Source organism: Protobothrops mucrosquamatus, unplaced genomic scaffold, assembly GCF_001527695.2.
Source record: "Protobothrops mucrosquamatus isolate PMUCROS unplaced genomic scaffold, P.Mucros_1.0 scaffold83, whole genome shotgun sequence".
NCBI lineage: Eukaryota > Metazoa > Chordata > Lepidosauria > Squamata > Viperidae > Protobothrops > Protobothrops mucrosquamatus.
Window position 1 is genome coordinate 527,747 of NW_015386460.1, and position 11,790 is coordinate 539,536.

Sequence of the window (11,790 nt, forward strand, 5' to 3'; positions counted from 1 at the left end):
TTTATACATGTGTTATGAAATTCAACGTGTGCCAATAATTTTCTTTCAAAATTCCAATTATGTCCATTCCACTTCCCAGTTTAGATTTGAAATTTCACATGATGTATTTAACTCAAAATTAACATCATGGCAACCTGCTAGCACCCTCTGATAACTTTAATTTGGGCAAGCTTTCAAATATGAATGTTCATATTCGTATTCCAGTATTTGAGAGGCTGCCACAAGGAGGAGGGGTTCAATTTATTTTCTAAAGCACCAGAAGGCAAGACAAGAATCAATGTATGGAAACTAATCAAGGAGAGAAGCAACCTGGAATTAAGGGGAAATTTCCTAACAGTGAGGACAATTAACCAGTGGAACAGCTTGCCTTCAGATATTGTGGGTGCTTCATCCCTGGAGGTTTTTAAGAAGAAACTGGATAGCCACTTGTCTGAAATGATATAGGGTCTCCTGCTTGAGCAGTGGGCTGGACTAGAAGACCTCCAAGGTCACTTCCAGCTCTATTCTGATTCAATTCAATATCCTATCAAAGAATTGATATGCCAGACGAAAGAGACCAAATAAATATGAAGTTGTTTTTTAGCTAGTCAGATTCTTTATCCATCTACCTCAATACTATCTAAAGGAAACAATCTATCAAGCAGAAGAGTTACCCCATTTTTCTATCTGCAAATATCACTGATTGATTCTGCATGAAAATATTGTGTTCTTTTCCTGGGCCACAAACTCTTTTCCAATTATTGCTGCTCCGTATTTTTCAAATTTATCTTTTTTTTTTTAAAGCAAAGATCAAGTTAATCTGCAAAGTTCCAGGCTGCATAGTTCTCCAACCCTCAAGTCTCTTTTTTGTATATATGGAATGGGGTGGTGGTGTCAGTTTCTTGGATGTGCCATAAGGATCTAAATTAACTTAACAAGTGAAACATGAGATTTCAGTCAATTTAGAGGTTGTATTAAAAGCGTAAGAACAGTTTCTCAATCACATTAACTGTTCAGGTTTAGATGCAGACAACACAGATTCATCCCCAATGCCCTGCGGCTGTCTTTGACAGTGAAGGAACATAGGGCAGAAAACATCCTGCACAAAGGCTCCACATTTGCACTACTCAGGTGACCCTGAGGACACAGATAAACCTCCAAATGGCCTCAATGACTCTCTAAAAGAATGCAAATGACCAGCTGGCTGCAAGGAATATAAATCTTTCAATTCCCACCATCCAGTCAGAACTGAAGAAGCTTCTTGGGTGAGAAGTGAAATGTCTTCTCCAATTACCTCCTGAAAAATCACCTTTGGGACAACCATGACCTGGATGACTGAGAATCTCCATAGATACTCAGGGATGATTGGTAAAGATGAGAGAGATAAACCCTGTGTGTTCTAATATTGTACTCACATTAACTGTGCTTCATCACAATGGTGCAGGCCAGAAGCCGATGATGCCAGTTGCCTTGGCAATCCAGCCCAGGATGAGGACTTGGCCTAGCCCCTGTTCCCACCTGTATAGATTTAGCCATTTTGATTTATAATTGCTGGCCCTCAGGGTAGGACATTGGTAGGATTTTTGAATTAGAAGATAATCACAGATGGCTTTCTGCAGCTTCTGAGAGTTTGGAGAGTGAAAGCAATAGCAGTATTTAGAAAGAACAAGATATGTTTCTTAAATGCTTACCAATATATAAGCTGACTTAACTCCACAAAATAGACCCAAACCTATTTGGCTATTTCATATTTCATATTATATTTATGGTTTCATTGTTGTTTCTAAACAATCCGGATGGGTGATGTAGAGATGTGATAGACAAATAACAAACAAACAAGTAAATACATACATACATACATACATACATACATACATACATACATACATACATACATACATGGTTTAGTATTTTGTACAAATCCAAATTTAATTCAGTAAGCTATAGTTCAGTTAATCATGGATTAGTATACTGTGTGAATACAAAAAAGTGGCCTAATGTTGCTTAGATTGCCCAGAATCTAATTTGTCAGTAATAGATCATCATTCCAAAGAATACCTTTGTATAATTTTAACATGTTGATATCTGTCAATGCATTTGTGTGAAGGTGTACTGAGTACATAGAAAAGGGGAGAATTAGTGCTGTAAATATGTTTGTATCTAGTTACTTACTGAATTTGTAAATAGGATACATACTGTAGTTCAGAAATACAGGGAATCACTTTTATACTTCTTTCAAATGCAGATAGTGCTGCTTCTAGAACAATTCATTGCTTAGGGGACTTGAAGTACAGATAAAATTATTATTAGTGGAGAAAGCTAATTTATGGGAGGCAAAAAGATGGCTTCCTGTATGGAAACATACAGCACTAGCTGAGTCATCAAATGCTTATGCTGTTTACAATATTGGGGCAGCCTTTGATAAGATGTCTTCTCTTGGGAGGAAAGCACTACTGTGTTACAGATAAAACCTGAATTTATAGAAGGAAAACAGGAAACTGCCCTGATTTTAAAAACAACATAAATTACCCCAAAAGCAATCACTTTTCTCTTGCTGCCCCTCTCCAAAAACATATCCTTCCTCTTTTTGGGCTGTATACGTTGGATGTCACAATTCTCAGCTACACTTGAGAACAATCTGTTTGCCTATGTTTGGTTTTGACTTCAAGAAGCTTTAAGAATTATGAAGACAAAATTAATAATTTCTGTGGGGATTCATAAAAGTGCTTTTCCAGTAGAGATTTTTACTACTTAATTTGTGTTTGCTACCAATAGGATTGCAACTACAGCCAATGTAAGCATGAAAAACAGACTACTTAAATATAGCTGAGTCTTCCCACAAGACCTTGGACAATCAAGCAGTCTTTCAGTTTTCCTGGCAGTGAGCAGCCAGATTTTAGATTATGAAAGATGCACACTGTCTCTCTCCCATCCGTGTGCCTGCATGCAATTTCCAAGTCTTTTCATGGTTCTTTTTCTGCTTCTTTCTCCAACAGGACAGCATTATAATGCTGGTACACAAATATACTTCAACAGTGACACCAGTGTGATTAACAGAAGCCAATGTATACCCAGAAGAATGATCTGGTAATGCAGCTCTGCACACCACAATCAGCTTTAATTAAATAACTGAAGCATACTTCTCATTTAGCTTGTGCAGTGCAAGAACATCACACTTGTCAAAAGAAACTTGCCCAGGCCAAGCAGATTAATATACTCTTGAAAGCCTTTTCCCTCCTCCCTTAGCCAACTGAGAAAAAGGTAAGGAATGTACTGGTTCCATATTACATCAGCAGTTTTACAGAGGTGCCATGAAGAGCCATGAAAAGTGGAAAAGAGGAAACTATGATTGGGAAAGAGTTCAGCTCTTGTTATTTTACACTTTATAGCACTCCCATGGTCACTCATTTTCTATTTTACAGGGTTATTTTACTGCAAGCCATCCACCAGACATTTGTCTTATTCAATTTGGCCTAAAACCAAATTCTCTGGTGAGAATTGAAATAATCGTGAGAATTCAGTTGCCCAAGTTAATACAAACTTTTAATCCTACTTTTGTATCCAATGGCAATTGGAGTCCTCCATTTTAATACATTCATCATACTGAATTCTTGCACAGTATGCTAAACTGATCTAACTCCAGCACACAACAAATAGCTTTGTGTCATCATTTCAGCTCCATCAAGATTGGCACATAATTGGTAAAAGTAAAGACTTTTTCAGACAAAGATGACACCCAAGGATTATATGGGGTCATCCATGTAGGAGTTTGGGGCACTGTTATGAAAATGATTTTATTTTATTTTATTCATTGCCTTCTTCTAGGAACTTCCCAAATCTTTTTTTTTTTTGACTTTCCAGATTAAGGTTTTATGGCAGTCTCTCATCCAAGTACTAATGAGGTATGGCCCTCTTAGCATGTTCTGAATGTTCTTACAGAATGGCTGCTGCAGCTTGCCTGCTCACAAACAGGCAGCAATCTGCATTTCTTTTAAGATGTTAAACACCTTGACTGAATTGAAAGTCAGCCTATAAACTGAGAAAAAAAAATAGTATTTTTTTTTATTTTGCAGGAAAGCAATCTGATGAAGTTCTCCCCATGATTCTCTAGAATGGTTCACTATTGTCCATTTTAGCTGAGCCTGAAGAATATTTGTGGATCACTGGCATTCCTGGAAATATAAATGATGTTAGAAACTGGTCTTTCCAGCATTCCCATTTTTTTATTTATTCGTTTATTTATTTATTTTTAAGAAGAATCAAGTCACCTGGTTGGCACCAAAAGAGACGCCCATGGGCAGTCCACTGTATACTCAGCTTAGGCTTCAGCCACCTTTTTGATTATATTATTGCTTCTCTATTTTTTGTTGCATGTAAAACAGCAGTATAAAAATCACACAATGAACCCCATATATGTTCTATTGCAAATAAATCTATAATGCACATTTGTAACGGGGATAAAATGCTAGTATGGACATTAACTACTATAGAACTATCTCTTTTCTTTTTCTTTGTTTTTTCTTTCTTTGAGCACATGCTGATGTGTTTAAGGCCCACTTCTTTTGAGCAGAAGAATATAAGAAACTTAACAGAATATCCACAAAGAGTCTTTGTGATACCACATAAAAAGACAAAGACACAATTTGCTGCAAGTCCATAGGGAGAAATATTACTTGGGTAGGAAATACAGAGTGGTTTAAGATCCTAATCAAAGCCTTTATGTTAATGCTACAAGAAAAATGGTCAAGACGCAACATTAAGGAAAGAAACAGTGGAAGAATACCTTTGGCAACTTTATAATGAAAGGAGCAAAGAAACTCCAAAAATGTTGAAATGGGAAACCTTTTTGTGATAAGAGAAAATTTAAACTTCTATTGAAAATTCAATTTTCGGTGACTGTTCTACTTGAAAATATGTTCATTTCCAAGTGAATTAACTTATATGAAAGGGATTATTGTGGATGTTAAATCATACTACAAGAAATAGAACACTCCAAGTATGTTTGAAAAATCTAGTGGCCTCTATTTAATTATTCCCAACTTCCAGGCCTTTGGAACCCCTGCTTTGTTCCTAGGGTTGTTTTAGTCTGGACTGACACATTGTTTCTTGTTTTTAACTCTTTTAAGTGTAAATTTGGACACTGTGAGTCACCCAAGTGTAAAAATACAATATACCTTTTAAAAACACATACACATTCCCAGCCAACTAGCACAAGGCAGGCCCTGAAAACACCATTCACCAGCATTGTGAGCAATTACTCTGCTGGCCCTCATGCCTGGGAAAGCAGCCAGAACTTAAATAACAGAAAACTTAGAAGACTCACAAACAGGCAAACCTTGGACAGCATGGTGTTCAAAAGAGTGGGTGTAGGTACAGAAAAGGCACACTTCCTGGGCCCCATTAAATGACAACTCTTGATTGACAGGACTCAGAGCATGCTTATCCTGCCCAATCTAACGGGATGGATAGAATCAGTCTCTCAAATCCCCCGATCCCATGCCATGTACAGCTTTATGGGTAATAATTGGCACTTTTAATTGCACTTGAAAACAAACCAGGAACCTGTACAGCTCATGGAACAAAGGTATAACATGGACAAAATAAGTTACACCAGCTGTATTCTGGACCATTTGAAGCTTCCAGATGTTCTTCCAAGGCAGCAAATATAGGGAAATGGTTAAAGCATAAGTGACTGTGTGCAATCCTCCTAATCCAGGAAGAACACTCTTGGTATACAATATGAAGCTGTGCAAAGAGCCCCTGGCCAAAGCTGCCACCAGTTCTTTGGACAACAGTCTTGAGTCCATGCAGACCTCCATATTTCTATATCCTTATAATACTATAATAAAGAAAGGTAGCCATGCAGATTAATACAAATGTGTTGTCCTTAGAAAACAATGATTCAGTAGATGTCTTCTAATGGCTTTGTACACATCTGTTCTTGCTTTCTCAGACATGAGCCATTTTTTCCAGAATATGGGGTGTTACAGTTTGAGGCAAGGATAGCATTGTCTTAATTATATTGGGGTGAAATAAAGCAAAATACTGCATAAACCTATCTTTATCAATAGGGTTATGTAGCATTTTGCTTTATTTTGATAAGAACAAATGATAAATCAATATATTAGTTCATTGGGAGAAACAGAATGATAACTTTGATTTTAAAAACTGTTGAGAGTGAAATTTCTCTTCAGAATTTTCAAAATTCAAAACCTAAAATCATGTAAATTTCATGTACAAATTGCTAAGATCAGTTCTGAATCTTGGATATACAGGGATATAATAACCTAAGCAAGAATCCATCATTACAGTGGAATCAAATACATTTATCAGTTATTCGATATTGATTAATACTATAATAAAAATAATAATAATGATAAAGTTGGAAGGGACCTTGGAGGTCATCTAGTCCAACCCCCTGCTCAGGCAGGAAACCCTATACCATTTCGGACAAATGGCTGTCCAGTCTCTTCTTAAAAACTTCCAGTGTTGGCGTGTTCACCGCTTCTGGAGGCAGGTTGTTCCACTGGTTAATTGTTCTAACTGTCAGGAAATTTCTCCTTAGTTCTAGGTTGCTTCTCTCTTTGGTTAGTTTCCATCCATTGCTTCTTGTCCTGCCTTCAGGTGCTTTGGAGAATAGCTTGACTCCCTCTTCTTTGTGGCAGCCCCTGAGATATTGGAACACTGCTATCATGTCCCCCCTCGTCCTTCTCTTCATTAAACTAGACATACTAATACTAATAATTCCAACATTTTCTTTCCACAAAAATTATATTATAGGTTTTATTCAATAGCAGTTCAGCTAATTGCAATATACTTGAATATTCTCTAACCTGAAAAGTAGAGTTTCAGAGTTTTCTTGTATTTAATCTGTATGCACATGTGTCACCTCTCTTCTGGAACTACATCAGCTGCTGATTTGCTTCCAGGGTCGCTGTCACCTTTGAAGAGCTACATGGCTTGGGATTGGGTTATTTGAAGGACCATCTTCTCTACCTTATCCACCATCATATCTACCTTATCCACCATCATATCTACCTTATCCACCAGAGCAGAGAGGCAAGAAATGGTGTGGATCTCTTTCCTAAAGACCTCTAGTGGGACCAAGAAGAATGATCTTTGCTGTGATGACATCATCCCCCCAGATTGCCCCCCCTTTGACATTCACAAGGTCCTAAAAACCTGGTTTTGCCAATGGGCCCAAAGTGGGATGGAGCCATTTAGTTCATTGATTGACTGTTGTTGCCTGGGATGGGTGTCAGGTTATTGACTTTCATTGTTGTATATAGAGGTTTTATTTTTTGCCCAGAGTTGCTGAGTCTGAGTCACTGAGAGTGAGTTGGACAGCAATATATATATTTCTAACTAACTAACTAACTAACTAACTAACTAACTAACTAACTAACTAACTAACTAACTAACTAACTAACTAACTAACTAACTAACTAACTATAAATATACAAATATGTGTCAATTAATTTAACTTCCATTTTTTAAATTTCTGCATACTGACTGCATAAAGATAGATCCTTTGGAGAAAGAAGTAGTGCTGTTCCTTGTGTAATCACCCAAATGGGAGTGTAGAATTCATTTTTCAGTGTTTGGAAATGTTTGTCAGTTAGAAATTATATCCTAGTCACAATTTAAGACCATATACATAGGGTCAGCCTGGCCTGAATATTCCATAAATAGCATTGCATTTTTTCTTTAATTATAGGTATTTACTGCTATTCTAACATGTAAATACTTGAAAATGTTTTCCATATTGGATATCCATAATACTTGCATTAGAAATATCCTCTAAACCAGGGGTCTCCAACTTATGGGCTGTGGCCCACTACCGGGCCGCAGCCCCGCGGAAATGGCTGGCTGGTGCACGCATGCATGTGTGTGCATTACCTCACTCGCGCTAGCACCTGCAGCCCCATTTGTGCCTGTGCGTGGGTGCGAACAAGGCCGCTAGCACCATGTGGGTGTGCACGGTCAATTTGCACATGCACGAACAAGGCCACTAGTACTGGGTGGGTATGTGCAGCCTGTTTGTACATGCATGTACATTGGAGGGAGTGTGCAGCCATTTGCACGTGGGTACACCAGCACATGCTGCATGTGCAAATGGGGCCGCTAGTGCTGCACCGGTGTGCTCGGCCCCGTTTGCACAAGGGTGCACGTGCGCACCAATTTAGAAGCTGCTCTCCTTCCCTCCACACCATGAGCCCGGAAAAGTTGCAGACCTCTGTTGTAAACATTCAATTTATTACATCATAATCTTGATTATTTTGAATTTATTTTGAATTAGTAACTTGATTGATTGCTATCATATGTTTTCATCTTTGACTAGAGAAAAAAATGCTTTAACTGCCTAATAATAATGTAAAATAAAAATAAATTACACTTTTTTATTACATGATGAGGAAGGCTGCCAAAGTAAGGAAATAAATGAACAAAAATGGTTGGTTTGTATCTGAGTTGAAAGGGAAAAAAAATCAACCAGGTTATTACAGAATTGGTGTTAAGTGACTTGCAATTATTCTCAAAGTATACTATAGACCATCAGTGATCCTGGGTGATCCAAAACAGCTTCCCTTGTTCACTAATCAAAGTCTGTACACCACTTCAGCCCTCACCCCTTACATTTTCCACCCCATGTGTCAGCTAGCTCATGAGAATGGACCAGCGGCATGAGAATGGACCAGTCATTTATTCACTGAAGTAGCCTAGAGACAGTACAAGTAGCAATATGAAGACTAAAATTAATAAAACTGATAACAGGCTGTTTTTTTTAATAAGAGTCCACATGTGCTGTGCTAAGTGATATTGAACCCAGACAAGAAACTCTAAAAAAAAAAAAGTGTAAATTAGAAAGTATGATCATATCTAAAGAAGCATTTCATTGGGTTGAAGTTCCATTTGTTTCTAGCTACTTGGTCCTCTGGGAATTCTACTGCAGCATGCATGGTCTTAGCCCAGCGCCTCTGATTGGCAGCCAACTATGCCAATCAGAGGCGGCGGCAGTGGAGGTAGGGGAAAGGGGATGGTTTTGCATGCCACTTGCACAAATGGAACTTCATGCACTCACCCGCCACTTCCACAGCCCACATCCCATGGGCTGAGACCCGGTACCAGGGGTTCAGGACCCTTGTATTACACAACAATTTTGTGATAAGAATTGTTCTTATGGCATGGGGTACAGTTAAAGTAATTGAAGTTGTAAAGAAATAATTTTGGATGCAAAATTTTGTTTAATGGGGAGGCATACACATTGCATTGTTGAGTGAATGGCCTTTGTTATCTTATTGATAACAAAATGTGAAAATTCCATGCTTTTGCAAATGAAAGGGAGGGCATGTTTAACTGGCTGTTCCCAGCATATCTGAATGTTTATTTAGTAATCCATACTTGCACAAAGTTTAAAAGTTGCGGTCCTAGATTTTTGTTAACAATAGATTCATTCATTCATTTGTAAAAATAAATATATATAATTTGCAGAGCAAAATATCAACTATGGAGAGGAGAATTTCAGAAGTAGTCATTCATTTCAGTAATGTCAGGTTTAAGTTTAATAAGTTGTCAGATCAAAATGTGAATATTTTCATTTATTTTAACTTTGTATATTTCACCATACTGGGGTTTTTTACCTCAAAATTCTGCTCTGGCAGAACTATTTCAATTATGCTATACTGTATAGGTATGCACTCTCCTGATTTCAACTCCAGTATTTCAGAACCAACTTTAAGTAGCTAATGTCTTTTTATCATAGGAGTATATACAGAATCATAAACCATACTTAATGTAAAACAGATGTTAAAACTGAGAATTTCCAGCATTAATGAAAATAGGCTGATAAGAAGACACTAGCTGCTTAAATAAAAACATCTTAAACCCCCTTTTTAAAATTCGTTGAACTATCACAAAGAGGGAGAGAGAAAGTGGTGGTGGTGGGGAGAAAGTTAATTCTGAAATACTGGGGTTGAAATCAGGAGAGTGCAACCTACAATTAAGAGTAGAAAGAAGAACAGAAGAAGTCAAAACAGCAGAAGCAGCAAATAGGATGATTTGGAAAAATAAGGGCAGACAGGGAGTTAAAGGGCTGTGATCCTAGGGCTCCAAATATAAGTATCATTAGCTTAAACCCTCCCTGCTTTGGCTCAGGATAGCCAATAAATATAACAATAGTGTGGGAGGTTCAGAACCTGCCCAAATAGCACTTTTCTGAGTTAAGATTGCGGGAACAGATGGAGATATCCAGAATATCTGCCAGGAGACAATTGTTAAAATCAGACAGAAACATATTCAATTGGAAGTGAAAGACTATTGAGCTAGTCCATCATGGTTGATCAAGGTTCATTAGGGACAACAACAGTATTATTAGGGACAACAACAGTATTATTGGCTTATAGTTATTCCTTGCACTTTTTGCTATACCATCCTTATTAATTACTAAAATTACAATTAAGAATTGTTTTATATGTATTGTAATTAAGCAATACAATATCTGATCATTGTTGAGGTTCTGAACATATTAAACTTATTTTAAAAAGTGAACCAGAGCAGAACAGAGAAAGAACAATGTTTTGGTAATCAAAGGTTGCTATTGAACTTTTTTTAAAAAAAAAAAAAAGAATATATGTACATTTAAAATAAAGATCAGCGAAATGTTCACACCACAAATTGCACTGTTGATAAAATAAAGCTTTTTAATTGAAAAACAGGAAACTTACATTACAATAACCAGCCAAAACTCCAGGTACCATCTGAGGTGAAAGAAGTGTTTCACACCCTGGTATAGTGAAATCCTGCATGAATATGGCCAGAAAAGCTGCTAATCATTTTAAATGCCATATACATACCATAATCCATCTGGGCTACACACAAACACATAAAGGGCAGGTCAGAGAAAAAGAAAACTCTGTCTCTTTGGTGCTGTCTAGTGAGTGAATTTTGCCAGTCAACAGTGGCAGCTGGATACACCAGCAACTACTTAACCCTTCCTTCAGAATTCTCTTGCTGGAAACTAGCTAAAATTAGAGCAGCAATGTAAAACTGCAAAGCTTTGTGTTCTGTGAGATTCTTGAAGGTAGTGTAGCGCTACCTCCTCAGAGGCCGCCAATGCCCAGGCCCTCCCGGCCACGTCCCCCCCTTGTCCAGCCTTGCAGCAATGTTCTTTAGAGATCGATGAGATGTCTTACAACCGGAACTCACGCAGCATTAATGGGTGGCAGGCTCTTCTTGTTGAAGCAGGACTTTCAGGCACGAACTTAACCAGTCACAGTGGTTGATACTCTGAAGATGTATATAACAGCTCAGGGCTGCTTCAGCGGCAGGAGTAACAGGCCCCTGAGCAATCGTTCAGAATCCGATGAAATGGGGGGGGGGGGGTAAACCCCGGCACCAGATGGTAGTAATAACAACGACGGCCACTATGTTATGGCAATGGCTCATCCCCCAGGGCAACTCCCCCCACAATGTCCCAGCACCTATGCCAGCAGCGATGGCCACAGTCCAGATGCCTCCAAAGTCCACAACAACAGTTGGCAGCAACAGTTGGCACCACCAGTCTCTCTCCTCCTGGTGCTTCTTCTCTAGGATTCTTCTTCAGGTTTCAGGATTCAAAAAACCACCCCCCTCCCTTACTCTTTATTATTAAAATCCGAGGCTAGAAACCCCAACCAACTCCCTTACTTCACACTCTCGCCTGCCTCCGCCTCAGACATCCTCCCACGGAGGAAGCAATAAAACTTCACTCTATCTAGCCCCTATTTAAAATACCCTTGATAGAAAAATAAAGTAAGCTTCCAGACCTTCCCTTCT